The following is a 5,975-nucleotide window of genomic DNA, read 5'->3' on the forward strand; positions in this document are numbered from 1 at the left end:
AATACAACATATTAAAGATGAAAGAAAATATTTGAAGAAGAAAATCCATACACTTTATTGCACAAAATGAGAAATCACCATACAACATAAATACTATCTAGTTACATATTGTTTCATCATCACCTTAATAATCTAGAAATTCTGTTTTTATGATTACCAACTTAATTATTCAAATTAAATAATTAATTGCTGAACTGTTACAGAAATATTTAAACGGACACAGAGACTGTTTGAACCGAAACCAGATATGTTTAAACAGTTTATCACCAGAAAATAAAAACGAACATAAGGTAAAGAACACACGAAATTATACATGGTATCAGCAATCTTTGCAGATTGCTACTAGTCCACGGGGCCACGCCCAAAGAATGAAATTTATTAGAAGAATATCTAAACGATTACAAAACCAGATTGACTTATACAAATAAAGACTCCCTCTTGAATTTGTCGCAACTGTTGTAATCTAAACTCCTAATCAAATTTATGAAGTGCTAAGATCTTGAACTCCCTTCAAATCATAACACTTGCACTTTTCCTCCCGAAAAGTGACTCACGAACAAGACTTCTCCCGAAGCTTGATGAACAATGTCCACGTGTGTTCAACCTGCACAATTAACACAAAGAAAACAATACAGAAGTACACTGTAATAAACCACTAAGAACTTGCTGGACTCAAGTTCTTCACATAAGAAAAAGTCTCTCTAAACCTTGAAAAATATTTGGAAAATAATACACCAAGAGAGCTGATAAAAAAACAGCGACCTAAGGATGATTATATACTTTTCAGAATCCCTTTAGGTCGTGGAAAACAAATTAGAAACCAATCAGCCAACAAATGGAAATCTTCCCAAACAGGAAAGTCAGAATCTGTTCAAACAGACTGGCAATCCGTTCAATCAGATTCATTGAACCTGGAAAGTTTTTAAACCCAGTTTCCCTAAATAAATAAGGAAACAATATATACATTATCTCTGCAAGCTGTACACGATTTCTGGACAAATAAATCAGATCAAAAATAAAAAAAATTACCAGTAATTTCCATTTCAAGAAAAGATATTCTTTTATAGGAAATTATATATTTATTTTATTAACATATATATAATAATCTGATTATAGAAAACATATCACAAACAAAACAGGAAACTACCTGTTGACGCGGTTCTTCGCCAATAGGTAATTAAGAAAATAAGAGAATGGGATTAGTGCTAAGTAATGAACTGAAACAGATGAAGGATCTTAATATGAACTGATGATATTGTTGACGCGGTTCTTCGCCAACAGGTAATTAAGAAAATAAGAGGAAGAGATTAGTGCTTAACGATGAACCGAAATAGATGAATGATCTTTGTAAATGGACTGGTGACACAATTACGTTTTTTAGGTGGTTCAAAAGTTAAAATCCTTCTACTCCACCAGCCAATATTATTGCTATATGCTTGGTATTCTTTTACAGGGTATTTCCTTACACAATAGAATCCAACCCCTTGCAACTCCCAGGGTCTCCATATTTATAGGAGAGGGCACCTGGGAGTTGGTAAGAAGGTCATCCCGTGACCTTCTTACCTATCATGTCACTTCTGTGACATTCATGATTAATTCCTAAAACCTGACACATGAAGTGTGGTCTAATCAATAAGTAAGGGGGGATAATGGGCCGCACGACCCAACCCAGTCGTGGGCGTCTGAATACGCGCGTTCATGCTACGTGTCCGAGAAGTCAGAGATATATCAGACACCTGATGTCTGATATATGCACGTTTACCTTGCGTGGTTGACTTTATAAAAGGTCACAGCCTCCAACTCTAGCTCGTACCACGAGCTAGATGCTTCCCTTGACCTGTGGCCTTCAGAGTACGGACTCAGTCCTTAAGTAATCTTGGCGAACCTTTGGATACCCCAAGCTAACGAGGTAGGACCTGACGACAGCAGCTCAAGTCATGGGGGATCCACGTGGCTGATATGATTTAGGCCATATCTCAGCTCGCTAATAGCCCGTTGGAAAATCAGGGCGCACATTTGCCCCCCAAGCCCCTGCTCGTGGTACACGACGTCGTGTAGGGCTACAGTAGGGGATTTTAGGCTTCCCCATGAACTCTTCATATTCCACATTTTATGCAGGCGCCGAATACGTGGAACATCGTGGTTGGTGACGGTACGTCTTCCGAGAACCGCATTAAATGGCTTAGCCTATACTTAGCCATCGTTTCGCCTTTCGAGTGGAGAGCCTTGGATCCCACATTAGGGAAATCCAACGGCCCTCCTCACGTGGCCTTTCACGTGTATAAAAGGGGTGGCCACCTTACGCATGGGCCACCCGGTCATTCAAAAAATTTCTGAACCTTCTGCTTTCTTCTCTCTTCTTCATCTTCAAAAGAAAAACCCTTTTCTTTCCGGCCACCACTCCCAGCACTCAAGAAATTCAGGTGTAAGGGCTCCCTTGAAGCTTTAGAAACAACTACTCCGACGAAGCCCCAACCCAGACGATCCCTTCTTCCTCTTCTCAACCAGAATACTCCGTAAGTCCCCTGACTGTGCATGTTTTGAAATTATTTTTCACTGTAGCCTAGGTAAATATTTACTGTAGCCGCATGCAAGGTTTTCTTGGTTTTTTTTGGGCATGAAGGGTGAAAGCCTTTTAGGTTAGGGTATCGCTTGTAGCAGAAAACCATTTAGAAAAACGGTTTATAGGATGCATTTTCTGGGGAAATTTTCTGGGTAGGATTTTCGGTATGGTTGTTTAAAATATCCAGTACTTTTGGGTGCAAAACTGGGTAGCTTAGGGGACACGCCTCACATGCGGTTTTGCACCCCTTGCCTACTGAAACTTTCCCTCCAAGGCAAATTTTCATCCTGACCCTCCTGACACACGAATTCTGAGCAATCGGGGATCTGTTGGGAGCATAGGCGCGTGTTCATAGAACCGCGTGGTCTCACTCTCCACGAGTTGAGATTACCTCAGCTCGTGCAAAGGAAACACCTTTTTCTGATTCTCCCTTATGCTTAGGTCACCTTTTCTGAAAATTTCTTCTTTTGTTCGCTAGGCGACCAGATGGGACCTAAGAAGAACGTTTCTAAGAGGATCGCAGGCAGCTCGTCTTCCCAACAATCCAAGGGAAAAGAAGTGATGACAGACTCCCCTATTCCTGCCTTCGGGCCGGCCGTGGAACGGGAGCTCGAGGTGGCACCCAGGCCGAGAAGATGGTCTCGAAGATCACCGACCAGGGGAAAGTGAATAAGATATTCCTTTCCCACAACATTGAACTGGGGAGGGGAGCCCTCATCCCCCGACCTCCCTTAGAAGGTGAGCGGAGCTGCGCGCCGCTCAATGAGGAATTCGCGGCCTGAAGTGACGAACACTTCAAAGCTGGGGCTTTCCTCCCGCTGGATCAATACTTCACCGACTTCCTCAACTATGTGAGGTGGCCCCTTTCCAGCTCCCCCCCAACTCTTATCGTTTGTTGGCGGGGCTGAGATATCTGTTCTTGAAACAGGAGTGGAAGGTCCCCACTCCGGTAGACATCCTATACTTTTTCTGCCTCAAGGCCAGCCCAGAGCAGCGGGGGCGAGGCAACGGGTTCAACTACTTGATCCAGTTTCCAAATACGGCTGCGGTCATCGAGCTGCCCAGCCACCCCAACGACTTCAAAGACCAGTTCTTTATGTCCAAGGGGTTTCGCAACTGCGACCTACAATACTTCAACCGTCCTCGTAAGTACTTTTCATCCTTAGCTCGTAAGTTAAGTATCTGTTAGCTTTCCCCCTTATCTGTTTCTGACTTAGATTAATTCTGCAGCCATTTTCGCGAGAACAGACAAGTCCGTGATCCTCGAGAGCCAGTACGAGACACTGGCGGGCTTGCCCCCAGTGAAAAGGACTATCGCCAGCTCGTGACAGACGAGACGATGCTGGCATGCAAGCTGATCTCTCAAGGCTAGAATCTGAACCTGAGGAGACCCCGGGTGCCTCCCCCAGCTCGAAAGATGAGGCCTATCCCCGAGGAGGAGGCCGCGGGGGATGGGGATGAGGAGGATGAAGTGCCCCTTGTGAGGAGGAAGCGGGCGCTGGAGGAAGCCCAAAGAACGGATGAGGAGAGGATCCGTTCTGGAGCAGTTGCAGGTCCCTCCGGCCAAGGTAACCCATATATGTTTAGGAACTTAGATAGGGCCACTGCAGACCCCCGGCTAGCTAGGTTCAATCCCAAACAGCTCGTCCAACGCCATCGAAGTGACCTAGACTTTGACATAACCCTACTCCATTGTGTCGACCGGCTCGTGCTGGATTACCAAAGTAGCCAACCTAGGGGTACCATAGTTGTAGACAACACCCTAGCCTTTAGGTCGGTCCTATTCGAGGAGTATGGGACCAACCTTCGGTCATGGCCATCACTCCGGGAGGGTGTCGTAGCTCTGGGTCTTAGGCAATACGTAGAAGAGTCTAGTCCTGAGCCAGCCTCGGATCCAGAATCCGCGCCAGCTCGAGAAGTAATTGTCTTAGATTCCCCCACAGAAGCTCTGGGGCCGATGGTCGTGACCATAGATTCCTCCTCTAGCTCGGGGGGTAGGATTCCTTTTAGTATATATATATATACTTGAGTTTCGCTCTTTTCCCCCTTGTTTTTGTTTTTGCATGACTGCTTACTGATATATTGATGTTGTCTTTGTTTTGCCAGAGGAGATGTCTCAGCCCGGGGGAAAAGATCTGCGAGCTATGTTCACCGGAGGGAACTCCTCTGCTGGGGCCTCTGGGCCTAAAATGAAGAAGCTCCGGGTGGCAAAGAAATCCGCTGGGACCCCAACCAAGTCCCCTGCAAAGGGGAAAGAATAGATCTCAACTGCCCAGGCCAAGGAAACTGCACCTCTTGCCGTAGTGGGGAACATGCCCCCACCCCCTCCGCGAGCTCCAGCCTTTGTCCGGGACACAGGGGCGGAGCTCGGGGCCTCGGCAACCACGGCCCCCGAGGTGCGTATCCCGGTGGACCCCCAGGCCCTGGAGAAGATTCCAGACGTCTTTCGGGGGACGGTGTATGAGACGGCGAGCTACGCCGTCGACCACTTCTACCGCTTCACCGAGAGAGAGCTGCGGGCCATCGAAACAAGGAGCCCGGTGGGCGTAATGGAATCTTCATTGGGCATGGCCCTAACGGTAAGCTGACTTTACCCTTTTATGATTTTTGATTATCATGCCTTGCCCTGTTTTTCCTCTTCTTTTTTTTTTTCTAAGGCAGTTGCCTATCTGTTTTTGCAGAGCGTCTTGGCCCTTCTACCGGAGCATAGCCAGATCCAAGGCCCAGCTCTAGGATATGTGGGGCGAGCATCAGGCGGTTTTGGCCGCCCATCAGACTTCCTTGCAGACGGCCCAACAGAAGGAAAAAGAAGCCAAGGATGCTCTGGCGGCCGTACAGGTCGAGCTGGAAGAAGCCTGTCCCAAGCTTCAAGAGGTCGAGGCTACCAAAGCCGCCCTTGCTGCCGCGCTGGTCGAACTAGACTTTGCGAAGGCTGGGGCCGAGGAGGCTAAGGCCGCCTTGGAAACGAAGAAGGCAGCTTCCAGCACCGCCATGGAGGACATGCTCTACCATTGCTGGGACTATAACCCGGACGACGACTTCTCCTTCTTAGGAGCGGAAGGGGAGGTCTTCCTGGAGGGGTTCAAAGCTCGCCTCCAGCAGGAGACACCTTCTGAGACCAAGGAGGCACCCGCCGTGGCTGAGCAGGAGGGCGAGACAACGACCTCCTTGGGGCAGCTTGGTGGAGCTTAGGGCCTTTCTTTTTCGCACCCTTTCCTTTAATATTCTTTTTTTTTTTTTGTAACTTTGCATGAGGTTTTTCTACCTCGAGACAATCGGTTTTATCAATTTTTACTTTTGATTGGTTTACTTGCTTTTGTTTCTACGTATTTATGTTACTGTTTTGAAAAACTTAGTTCGCGTTAATTTCTATCAATTTCTCGTGCTCTTTAAGAAAAACAACGATCAATTG

Source organism: Humulus lupulus, chromosome 2, assembly GCF_963169125.1.
Source record: "Humulus lupulus chromosome 2, drHumLupu1.1, whole genome shotgun sequence".
Classification (NCBI taxonomy): Eukaryota; Viridiplantae; Streptophyta; class Magnoliopsida; order Rosales; family Cannabaceae; genus Humulus; species Humulus lupulus.